Genomic DNA, 12566 nt, shown 5'->3' with positions numbered 1-12566 from the left:
CCACGTTAATAAATATTTACTAAGCTGTGTGGGTGAGGCTTAGCCTGACTTCGTCTGGAGCCCCTAGCTGTCTCACTTCTGCACTGCCCTAAGGTGGCTGGGAGAGATAAGGTTGCTCTTTAGGACAAGGGCCCCAGATGGCTGTTATCTTCCAGCACAAGGGAACCTGTCCAGTCTCAGCACGTGCTGTGTCACACGTATTCCTTGAAGCGGGAGCTATGTGAATTCAGATAGGGCAGTAGAGGCAAAGGGCTTTGAGGAATTTAGTTGTTGCTGGCACGTCTGGGTGTTAAAAATGGGAAGACTCCATGCTATTCTGAACTAAATTTGTCTGGCTTCTTATAATAGAGATTGGCTGTTGTCTGATTTGATTTCTCAAAACTCATAAAATTGCTGCCTTGCATATATTATTAAGAAACCAATTTAATTTATTTTTAGAATCTAAGGATGACCCCATAAATCTATGAAGATCTTGCAATTACGCTTGAAGTTACTGGGAGAAAGGAAGTTCCCTAGAGATCAATTAGTTATTTGTTTCATGATCTGCCGGAAAACTTGTACTTTTCCACAAGGAGACTGACAGCGCCGATTTGAGTCCCTTTAGAGAAGGAGATCAGCCTGGCTGGCCTTGGGGGACCATCTCATACTCCTGACCCAGACTGCCCTTTGTGGTAGGAAATAGAAGATAAGTGAGTCTGTTTGTTCAAGAAGAGGGATTTAGATCTGGATACTCTATCTCAAGTCCACTCCCAGGGAGACAGTGTTCTCTGCATTCTTGGAGTGGTTCTTAAGCAGGAGAAATTCCATCTGGGGGTCCATGTGCACATATCTTTGATGCTATCACTAGTGAGTAGCTGTCAGTCTGTTACCTGCTTCCCACTTCTCACCATCCCTAACCATCACCACAAGCAATTTTTGTCTTGGATTTGTGGTGCTTCCCGCCTCCCAACCCCTCCTCTGTCTCTTCCTCAGGACATCCCACCTACATCAGTAGGGGATGATTCTGCTTGCCCTTAGGATTATCTGTATCTACAACTGCTTGTGGGAGATTCTCATCCTCAGAATAGTAAAGCTTGTCTTTATTTTGACCACAATGCTTTTATTTAGATATACCCTTCCACCTTGACTTTCTCATTCCTGAGTCACTCTCTTCTTTGAACACGTCCTTGACCCACTGGATCACAGAAAGTTCCCAAAATCTTGGACTCGGTTCTTTTCCTAAACAGATAGCTTACTGAATCATCTTTCAATCATACAAAACTTCTGACTAGCCTTGGGTTAGTCTTTCCCTTGCAATATACACATATTTAAAACACTATTGTAATATGTTAATTAGCCTTATTGTGGTAATCATTTCATAATATATACATATATCAAATGATCATGTTGTACAGCTTAAACTTACACAATGTTATATGTCGACTATATCTCAATGAAGCTGGGAAAAAAAAGGATTGTAAAATAAATAATTTTAAAAATATAATTTGGGCACACAGGCTTAAATATCTTGGACACATTGGGTTAAATAAAATGTCGAAACTAAAAACAAACAAGCAAACAATAACAACAAAAAACCCCATAACTGTATTATAGCCTGCTAACCAGTCCTGACTCCTTCCATCAATTTACAGTAACTTTGGGGAGTGGAGGATGAATTTTGTTCCCAGTGCTACAACCTCACCCTTATTGTGCTCAGTGAAAGGTATGCTTTTAAGGAACCAAGAAAACTGGGTCGAACTCACTCACCCTACTAATAAGGCTCTGTGGAAACAAAGCATCAGGGTGAGACCAGACTCCTGGTCCTTAGGGAGTCAGGGACATAAAGTTTGGAGGAAACCCGCTAAAAGGCTGGAGCACCCAATTCCTAAATTAGGACCAGGGATTCCCCTGCCAACCAACAGTGGTCCAACACCAGCTGGGTGTCCTATAACTCAACTCAATTCTGACACTGTCTACTCAGAGGTTGCATCAGATCACACAGATTAAGGTTTCAGTCTTACAAGACTGCCCTGTACCACTTCAGACGCCAGTCACAAGTCCAGGTTAGCATCTGTGCATCTGCCTGACCATTACAGATGGGAGATTCCAATGACCTCCTTCTTGGTTTCAATTAGTTTGCCAGAGCAGCTCACAGAACGCAGAGAAACATTCTACTTACTGGATTGTCAGCTTATTATAAAAGGGTGTAACTCAGGAACAGTCAGAGGGAAGAAATGCACAGGGCAGGGTATGTGGGAAAGGGCAGGAAGGAAGCGCCACTCTCCCCACATCTCGACGTGTTCAATGCCTCCTTCCGATCTCTGTCTTCTTTCTGGATGATTTCAACACACTGGCCTCTCAATTTCTTTGATCCACTCATCTCCAAAGACCTTATCTCCCTCTACCTCATCACCCTGTCGTTACCAAAAATTGTACATTTGAAATCTCAGCTTATTTGCTACAGTACTTTCATTGCCAATGTTTAACTGTTTATAGCCCTCTCTGAGCATCACTTCCCAAGTTGACTGGACTGCACCCCATGATCCATCAATAGAATTTCACTCCTTTGATCTCTCTTACACAAATTTGCCTTGAAAAACTCCAATTCTGTATAAATATACTATCTATTCACTCTTTGCCTGCACTGGAGCAGCTAGATGTTGTTGAAAAAACTACTTAACAAGGCTGACTGGTTTCATTTCATTTTATTTTATTTATTTCTAAAATCAGATTAGATGAATTCTTTTTAATTTTTTGGAGGGAGGAGATAATTAGGTTTGTTTATTTACTTATTCATTTATTTTAGTGGAAGTACTGAGGATTGAACCCAGGACCTTATGCATACTAAGCATGCACTCTACCACTGAGCTATACCCTCCACTGGTTTCATTTTAAATTCAGGATTTCGTAGATCAGAATGGCCTTCCATACTGCTGAGCAATCCTATTATGTTCCTTTAGTAGGCTTGATTTCCTATTCTCCCTGTCTCTTTGCTTTCCCCTCCCACCCTTGTAACCATCTGTCAGTAAATTCTATTGATTGTACCTTGAAACATGTCCTGAATCTTATTTCCTTTTGCCATCTTCAGTGTTACCACCCTTGTCCAAGCAACTTCTGTGTCTTGTCTGCATTATTCAATAGCCTCTGTGATGTTCTCCCAGCTTCTAGCATTGTCCCCCTGCCCTCCAAGTACACAAGTACAGTCCCCACAGCAGGCAGGATATAAATCATATCATGTCGCTGCTCTGCTCAAAGCCTCCAGTGGTTTTCCAGCTCACTCAGAATAAAAACCAAAGTTCTCACAGTGGTTTCTGTGGCCCCCATGATCTGTCCCCTCATCTCCTACTCCCCTCCCACCCTTCACTTACTGCACTCCAGGCACTCTGACCTCCTGCAGTTACTCCAATGTGCCTGGTAAGTGCTCACCTCATTTCCTCCCATCTCCCTACAATCTTTTCCAACCAAGATACCCACGTGGTTCCTTCACCGCCTTCAAGGTTTTGCTCAGTGAGGCTGTTCTTCATCATCTTATTTAAAATTACAGCCACCCCTCCTGCCCCTCCCTCTTTTCCTTCCTTTTTCTTTTTCTCCATTGAGCACTTGCCATACTATGTCACGTGCTTATTGAGGTTAGTGTGTGCCTCACTGTATTAGAAGGCAAACTCCAGGACTTTTCTAGGGTCTCTTATTTCGTCCCTACTGTCTAGAACATTCAGCAGGTTCTTAATGATAAATACTGGTTGAATGACTAAATGAATGTATCTGGAGGAATGGATGGACTGCACATTCTTTAGGCAATCCTTCCTCAATAAGTAATATTTCTCTCAAACAGGGAATAAAGCAGAATTTGTAGCCCTCAAGGAGCTGGCAACCATTGACTGTTGAGTTTGGCAGCTACTTTATAAATATGATTTCTATAACTTGCAACTATCCTTTTTAGTGCCCATACCTTCCTTCATTCAACAAATATTTATTGAATGCCCACTAGACATTGGGGATATAAAGTAGAATAAGACAGAAAATGTCCAGCCCTCGTGGAACTTACATTCTAAAGGAGAGAGACAGGCGATATATGTAAATAAGTATCAGAGAGTGATCTGTGTTAAGAAGAAAATAAAACTGGCTAATGGGAGTGGGAAGCAGTTCAGATGCGGGTCAGGGAAGTGCCTCTGTGGGACTGACACTTGAGACCTAAGAGACAAAAAGGACCTGGCCAGGTGAAGACCTGGGGATGGGATCAGCGCCAAGACCACGTGATGGGAATGAGCTCTGTACCCAAGGATCATCAAGAACAGCGTGTGTCAGCAGAGGAGAAGGGAGATGAACTCAGAGAGGGAGGCAGGAGTCAGAGCAGATGTGACCTCCAGGTCAAAGCAAGAACTTTGGGTTTTTGTCTAAGTGTAACGGGAACGTACTGGAGTGCTTCAGTGTAGGGCAGTGATATGATCTGACACATATTTTTAAAAGCAACAGATGGAGAATGGGGCTAGAATGAAAGGAGGAATGCCAGTGAGGAAGCTCTTGCAGCAGTGAGAGACACTGGTGAGCTGGACTGGGGTTTTTGGAGAAAGAGGCTTTACATTGCATTTGGATGTGAATCCATTAGCGTTACCTCTTTAGCACAAGCAGCTGCAGGAAACATACCTTTTCCTTCACCAAAGCTTTCATAAAGTAAACGTGTATTGATGACCATATATACACCCAAAGATACCATATAGATACACATATGTGGAGGGGATGAAGAAAAGAAGAAGAAAAAACGAGTGAGGTTATTTTACAATACAAGAATTATGGGAATGTTTTATGAATTAATACTATTTCCTATAATAGAAATGTTTTATAACTATGTGCTTAAGAGGAAAAAAAGGGCTTTTTTAATTTTTAAACTTTTTATTGAAGCATAACACAGACATGAAACGTGCACAAATCTAACATGTACAGCTTAATGAATTTTCTTATTATGAGAAATTGAGTATTGTTTCCTGTGCTATAGAGCAGGTCCTGGTTGTTTCTCTAGGAAAAAAAAAACATGTTTCACATGTGGAGTCAACACAGGCTTTGGGGTTAGAGGCCACATTACCTAAGAGACTAGGACTCTTTAGTAAAAAAAATTAATTTATTAGAGAATACTTATTTTTTAATTATTTAAATTAGTATGAAGTTTTAACCATAAACTTTTATAGAAAATAACAGTCCTGCCTTTTGAATATCTGCATCTTTGAGGAGAGACTGGTAGGATGTAACAGAGAACAGATCATAGTCAAATTCAGTCTGAATTGAGCCTTTTTAGTTTAATTCACCAAGTTGTGACATTTACATCCTTATAGAAGAGCATCTGAATGACTAAGGTAATTTTTGGTTCATGAGACTGCATCGTTGTTCTGCGAGGCTCCTAGTCAATACCTATATAATTAAAGCCTGCACTTTTAATCAAGATAGAACTGAAAAATCTCTATTTATTATTCTATATTTTCTCATATTATAAAATCTTCTGTATTTCACTTCTCATAGACTTTCTGATTTCATGGACAGTACCAGTGGAGATGAACAGTAGTGGATTCAGGATATTTTTTGGAAGTAACATTGAAGAACTTTTCTTATAGACAGAATGAGGGAGGTAAAGAAAAAGTCTTTCATCTCCATTTTAAGGATGAGGAAAGTGGGGCTCATGAGCACACCCACTGTCACGCCCTACTAATGAGAAGAGTCGAGATTCCAACCGACTTCAGGCTCCAAAGCCCACACTTCTCTCCTCTACTGGACATCCCGGGAGCACGGAGGTTGGTCAGGCAGTAGCTCTATTTCACATCAGAAAATTTACCCTCTAGGGTTTTAATAGGGCACCTACTCCAACCCCACCCTCAGTGGAGAGAACCACTTGCTAACCACTTAGTGACAGTTTACAGATTTTATAATAGCGAGTTTCCAAAAGTAATGATAAAAAATTCAGTTAAATTCACAGCCAAAGATGAAGACTGTTGTTTCGAGGCTTCTTAAACGCTATTCTATAGTTAACTGAATTCTGATGCTTTGAGTAAACCCTCCGTAATTTACTTAGCACATAGTTATTTGTGCCAACCACGTATAAGCAATTGTGTTAGGCAAAGGATACTTCCTTAGGGCCTTTTTGATTTCTGAGTTTGTAGGATTTGTGCAAAATGACTTAGCACAAATAATATTCAGTTATTCAATTCTGAGTTCCTGTCCTGATTCATTGCCCTCTCCCTTGTGGATCTCTGTGCCTTCCCAAAGAATTTGTTTTGGATTGGCTTTTGCATAGAATGGATGATAGGGAGGGATACATGGAATACAGGTGCTAAACGCTTGTGTGGTAGTAAAAGGTGAAAAGCTACAGGATGGTGGAAGCATGATAATGAGAAATGATGATGATTCAAGGAAAGGGAGAAGAAAGCATTAACCCTTGCTTTTGCAGAATAGTTAGTATATGAAGAAAGTGAGAGATTAGAAGGTTACTTGTAGATAAGGGAAGAAACAGAAATATTCTGGGGGAGGAGGGCTTGAGGATGAGTAAATATGGGCTTTGTAAGCAGTTAAGGTATTTACTCTTCCCCCAGAATAGTCTCTGGGTTGACCCTTGAAAACTAGGAAAATTAGGGGTTAAGTCTCCTACCCGTTATCTCTAAATCCTACAAACTTCCTATCCTCCTCCTCCTTTTTTTTTTTAATTGAGGTGAAATTCACATAACATAATTAACCATTTTAAAGTGTACAATTCAGGTGGCATTTAGGCATTCACAGTGCTGTGCAAAAAAAAACTTTCTCTTGTTTCACCTTCCAATTCTTTTATTAAGTTGTATTTGAGTCTTTCTCTTTGCTTCCACAGGCATGGCCTTCACCCAAACTCTCATTCCACCAAAGCTATCATTTTTTGGGGATCCAGTCCCCCAAATATCCTATTCTGGTGCAAAAAGAAAACAAGATTAGCAAGATTTAGACTTGAGAGCAAGCAGGTCAGATTCCTACCTGCAATCACGTCATTCAGCCCAGCAACCAAGCCGGCTCTAATGGGGAGGTGTTGGGGAGGGAGGGAAGTGTGGGGGCAGTGAGCAGACACAGCCTTCTCACAGTACAGAGAGGGGACCTTTGCGGTGAAATGGAGAGCATTACTCACCTGACTGTCCTGGGCGGATTATCAGCTGGGCGCTTCACTTCTCAGCTTGGAACACCAGGCTCTGCTCTGCCCTGCCCTGATTTTACTTTCTAACCACAGGGCGCTTTAGCAGCCTAATGCAGACCAATAACCTCTTCTTGCCCAAAGTGTACTTGGCATACTTAAGAGCACATGTCCCTTATGTATGATAATATAATGGCATATTTTCTTCTGTTCACATTTTGCATGAAAAATGTACCCAAAGTAGTTATTTAAAAAAAAACCCAAAACCAAAAAAACAAAATACCCTCACTGATGCCCTACTGGAGCATCAGTGGATGGTAGCTCCAGGTGGATATGGTAGCTCCCGGCCTTGTATCTTCATTCCTTTGTCTTAGTAAAAAGACAGAGGAAGGAGCAAAAGAGTTTCTTCTCTCAAAGTACTGTTTTGCTTTTTGTTTTTTAACAAAAAGAAAAAATTTTCCAGGAGCCTCCCAGCAGACTTCCTGTCAAATTTCATCAACCAGAATTGAGTCCTATACCCACTCCTAGACTAATCATTGGCCAAGAGAAATGGAATTACCAGGATTGCTTTAGATCAATTGTGATTTGGGGGGAGAAATTTACCTTCCTTGAAATCAAAGAATCTTCCTTCTCTCTGAACAAAACTGGGATTCTATTTATAGGGAAGAAGTAATATAGGGAATGGTTTATGGCTAAATATGGCAGAGGATGGCTTAATTTTTCACTAAATCATATTTCTTTTCCTCTTGGGCACACAGCTAGATTGCATCATCTCCTAACCTCTCTGCAGTTAGCAGCATCCACACTCTCGAGTTCCCACCAATGTAACATGTGCAGAAGAGATGTATGTGTTTGCTACCTCCAGCTCTGGTCTATAAAAACTTCCTACACAAATTATCCTTATCCCCCCACCCCCTTTTTAATGTTTAATCTTGTTCAGGGGGCAGGGAAAGGTAATAAAGTTTATTTATTTTTTAATGGAGGTACTGGGGACTGAACCCACGACCTTGTGCCTACTAAGCACGCACTCTACCACTGAGCTATACCCTTCCCACCACTTCCCTTTTTTTTTTCTGGACAGATGCAAAATATCCAGTGGAGAAATCCAAGGCTCCAAGGAATGGTGAAGCTGCAAGAATCTAGACAGAAGGCACCTGAATCCCAGAATGACTTCATGGAGCAGAGCAACCCTCTCATCCCTGGCACTTTGCTCTGGCCACCTAAAATAGACTGACGATGTGAGCAAGCAATAAAACTTATGATTTCTTACAGGATACTTGTGGCCTTGGGTATAACTGCCAACCCTGAATGGACAGTTGGCTTATTTACCCCTTCCTCCAGGGTTGCAAGACTGAGATATCCCAAGATTTTTCTTTTCAAGACCCCTTCAAGGTGTCTTTAGCAAAGAAAGCTTGAGTAGGAGAATGCAGCAGACATTGTTCATTGCCTATTCAATCAATAGTTAGGGTTAGCCAATTGCTGTAGCAAATAGCCTTCATATCTCAGTGACTTAACACTTGTGCTAAGGAATTATTATAGCCCATTATGTAGTATTCTGGCCAGAAATGGATAACCTGAATCTAATTGTGAATGAACATGAGCTAAGGATAAATGACAAGCCTAAAATGAGGAGCGCTCTATTATTTAAAAAAAAAGTTTGGATTCTTCAAAAATATCAAAGGCAAAGAAAGGCTAAGAAACTGTTGCAGATTGATGGAGACTAAAGAGACATAACAATATACAATTCTAAACTGGATCTTATACCAGAAGGGGAAAAGATGGTGAGAAAGACATTATTGGATTTATTGACAAATTTGGACTCTGGATGGTAGATAAAAGTATTTTATTAATGTTATGTTTCTTGGAATTGGTAATTGAATGTATTGTGTACGTAAGAGAATGTACTTATTCTGAGGATATTCAAGTAGAAACGGATAAAGAGGCATGATGTATGCAATTTACTTTCAAATGGTCAGAAAAAAAATGTGTGTGTAATCGATCTATCTATTGGGCTTAGAATGCAAATGTTAAAGCAACAGGGGTGAAATGTTAATAAGTGAATCTGAGTAAAGGGTATACGGGTGCTCCTTTAATTATTTTTGCCATTTTTGTATACATTTGAAATTATTTCCAAATAAAAAGTTTTTTTGGAGTCTAGATTAAAAAAAATCAGTGAGGATTCACTCCTGTTGGTTCAAAGGATTTTCCCAGACTGGGCCTCCTATCCTTTACTTCAGATATTCACTCTCACCTGGTTTTCCCAGTTTTACAACTGTTGGCTTCTACTTGAATTCTCTTTTTCTTCTTGGTCCCTTGGATTCACTACTTGTTTGGATAGTTTGCCTAGCTCTTTGACTCGGTTTATCTCAAGACACAGCCTTTTGGTCAGCTTCTCCTATGTGGCCTTGAGCACTGCAGCTCCCTGGCAAGTGACTTCCTGCCTATGACACCTGACTTTAGGCTCCAGACCCTAAAGGGATGAGACGCCCTAGACGAAATTTCAGTGCTTCCAAGTGACAACAGCTCCAACTCCTTCTCTAGCTGTCCTGACTTTGTCTGGGAGGAAACAGTTTATGTATCTGCCCCCTTCTCTCCATGTTCCCTGCTTGATCAAACCCTCATCATAGTTTTCCTTCTTTCTTTTTTTTCTTTAACGAAGATAGTTTGCAATGTTGCATCAATTTCTGGTATACAGCATAATGTTTAAGTCATACATATACATACATATATTCCTTTTCATATTCTTTTTCATTATAGGGTACTACAAGATACTGAATGTAGTTCCCTGTGCTATACAGTAGAAACTTTTTGTTTATTTTATATATAGCAGTTAGTATCTGCAAATCTCGAAGTCCCAATTTATCCCTTCCCATCCCCTTTCTAATTAAGCCCTCTTTCTCTTGTCTTCTGCCCCTCCAGCCAGCCACCAGTTCTCTCTTTAGAGAGAAGATTCCCTCATATTACCTGTCTGATAAAACCTCTAATAGCTCTTCATTGTCTTTGAAAATCTGACTCAACCTACCTTACTAATTCCAAATCCTGCCACTTCTTGGCTGATTCGTAAGCCACATCAGGGCACAGACCATGCCTTTTCTCCTTTGTATCTTTAATTTCTAACATAGTGCCTGGCATACAGGATACTTAATAGATATGTGTTGAACAGACAAAGGAACTCCAGTTACATTAAACTTTGAAACATCTTTGACCATACCATGTTTAAATATCACCTTCTCTGAAGATCTTCCCTAATTCTGTCATTCAAATCTTACATATGTCTCCATGCATTTTTTAAAAAAAATTTTACTTAAGTATAGTTGATTTACAATGCTAGTTTCAGGTGTACAGCAAAGTCATTCAGTTATATATATACATATTTTTTGTTTTCAGATTCTTTTCCATTATATGTTATTACAAGAAATTGAATATAGTTCCCTGTGCCATACAGTAGGTCCTTGTTGTTTATCTACTTTATAGACAGTAGTATGTGTTTGTTAATCCCCAGTCCCTCCATGCATTTTTTTTTCTCACTAGACTGTAAGCTCTCTGAGGGAAAAGACCATGTTTTATTCATTTTGCTTCTGATCCAGTGTCTAGCAGAGTGCCTGGCATCAAGAAGGCACACAATTGGTTGGATGGATGAATGAATAATGTTAAGAGAGGCGAAAATACTAGATTTTAAGAAGGTCTCTATGTAGTGAGACACTCTGAGGAAGTGACCTAAGAACAACGAAGACAGAGATCAACAATTATAAATAAGGTACAAGAAGTAAATTAAGTAGTCAAGTGATGATGCAGAACTGAGCATCTAGAATAAAGTGGGGGTCAATCAGGAAAGGCTCCCTAAAGTGGAATTTTGAGATGTGTTTGAAAAGAAGAAAGGAACAGAACTTGGGAGATTAGGAGCTTAGAAGCCTGTCACAAGAGTTGGGTAGAACCAAGGTATGGTAAGCAATTAGCATCTTTGAAGCCTGCTTTTCCAGCAGGGTATGTTCCACCCCAGAGTACTAATTCTGGCTTTTCCCTTGCTCCACAGGCATGCATGCTCACCCGCTCTCCATGTTGTGATGTTTCCCAGGTCAGCCCAGTGTAGGACTTTATGTTCTCTAAGTTCCTGTGAAAATAAGCAAACAAAACAGCCCTGTGGGATTGAACACTTTTGCTAACCCAGGTCCTCTAGGGAAATAAACTTCCCTGTTCCCAATGAAATAGAATCATTCCCAGTGCTAAACAAAGGGAGAAACCCAAAAGTGGTATGACCATTTTAGCGTATCTTCACAAAAATGATCTCTTTGATCCCAAGAGGTCATAGATACATGAATGAGATCTGAGAAATATAACTTGATAGCAGAATCTTGTCTTAAACACATGTTCCCTCTCCTTAAAAAGCATGTGCAGATATCCATGGTGCTGCACAGCCACTTTCTAGGGTTCAGATCCTTGCTGCTTCCAGCACCTGCAGGATGGGAAAAAAATTAATATACTGCTTATAAAACTTTCCCACTTGAGGAATCAGAGCCTTTTACTCAGTGAGTGGCATGTCTGAAGTCTTCCAGAATCTCCTGGCCCTGGGAGATTGCAACTGTCTTTCTTATTAGGATAACCTAGTTTTCAAGCAGTGTCTTACTGTTTTTCAGAATGTTGTGTGCCCAGCGCATTCCATTTCCTGAATACCTGGCTTTACTATCTCTTGGTAGACGCAAGAAAATTATGGTAGTATAAGCTCACTGCTGGTTTTGAGGGGTTGGGTTCAGAGCACTGCTACTCTTTCTCACCTCCTAATGCAAACCCAGGGTCCCAAGGCGGCAGTGGGAGAGTACCCTAAGGGGTCTTCTAATGTGCTTGGAGGCTTAAGGGTCCCAAACACGTCTGTCACTCAGCTAGAACGTCTCCGGAAGGCAACGAAACATTAAAGCCTAAACCTAGGTGATTTTTCACCAGCAGGGGGCTTCCCGGGTAGGCAGTGCCTCCCCGCGCGCTGCCCAATCTCTGGGGGTGTCACACTAGCCGCTGGTGATGTCACACTGGCGGGGATGACATTTTAAAACTGGACCCTACACTGCCACCAAGCACCTTTAAATCACCGCGGAGTCGACCGTGCGGAGGGGGCGGGGAATCCGACCCCCGCCCTCGATCCACGCTGGCTCCCCACGGAGGCCCACCCACTCCCAGTCCCATCAGTACTATGCGGTCGTCCTAACCCACCGGCGCTCCGGCACTTCCGCCTCAGTAGGTGTCATGGCGCGGGGCGGGGGACTAGTTCCCGCGAGGCGGGGCCGGCCGGATAGGGGCGGCTGCTCGGCGCTCAGCTCGTCGGGTCTGGCGACAACGGCGGCTGCGGAGCAAGGGGCCGGGTGGTGGCCCCGGACGGCAGCGGGAGGCCGAGGCGGGAGCGCGCGGGGCTGAGGCGGCGGCGGCGGCGGCGAGAGGCCGGGCGGCGGAGCGGGCGGGAGGC

At 41.8% G+C, this 12566-nt stretch overlaps 1 protein-coding gene and 1 long non-coding RNA gene across 4 annotated transcripts in view; one reads left to right on the top strand and one right to left on the bottom strand.

The window, feature by feature from the left end:
- Positions 1-4849: 4849 nt before the first annotated feature.
- Positions 4850-12445, bottom strand: LOC140698248 (uncharacterized). Of its 2 annotated transcripts, none has more exons than XR_012075893.1 (4): positions 11887-12093; positions 11162-11225; positions 6772-6898; positions 4850-4992 (listed from the first exon to the last, which is right to left on the bottom strand). It is a non-coding gene; the product is annotated as an uncharacterized lncRNA (long non-coding RNA). The 2 variants fall into 2 exon arrangements; XR_012075894.1 differs by lacking the exons at positions 4850-4992; positions 11887-12093 and adding exons at positions 11372-11567; positions 12317-12445 and having other exon boundaries at positions 5196-6898.
- HIPK1 (homeodomain interacting protein kinase 1) overlaps positions 12185-12566 on the top strand; it is a 48690-nt gene continuing 48308 nt past the window's right edge. For both annotated transcript variants that reach the window (XR_012075890.1, XM_072967958.1), the window contains exon 1: positions 12185-12340. The gene's annotated coding sequence lies outside the window, so the exon portion shown is untranslated. The remainder of the gene's footprint in view (positions 12341-12566) is intronic.

This window comes from Vicugna pacos, chromosome 9 (assembly GCF_048564905.1).
Source record: "Vicugna pacos chromosome 9, VicPac4, whole genome shotgun sequence".
Lineage (NCBI taxonomy): Eukaryota > Metazoa > Chordata > Mammalia > Artiodactyla > Camelidae > Vicugna > Vicugna pacos.
The sequence above is the reverse complement of the archived record's forward strand: the minus strand, read 5'-3'. Positions and strand labels throughout refer to the sequence as shown.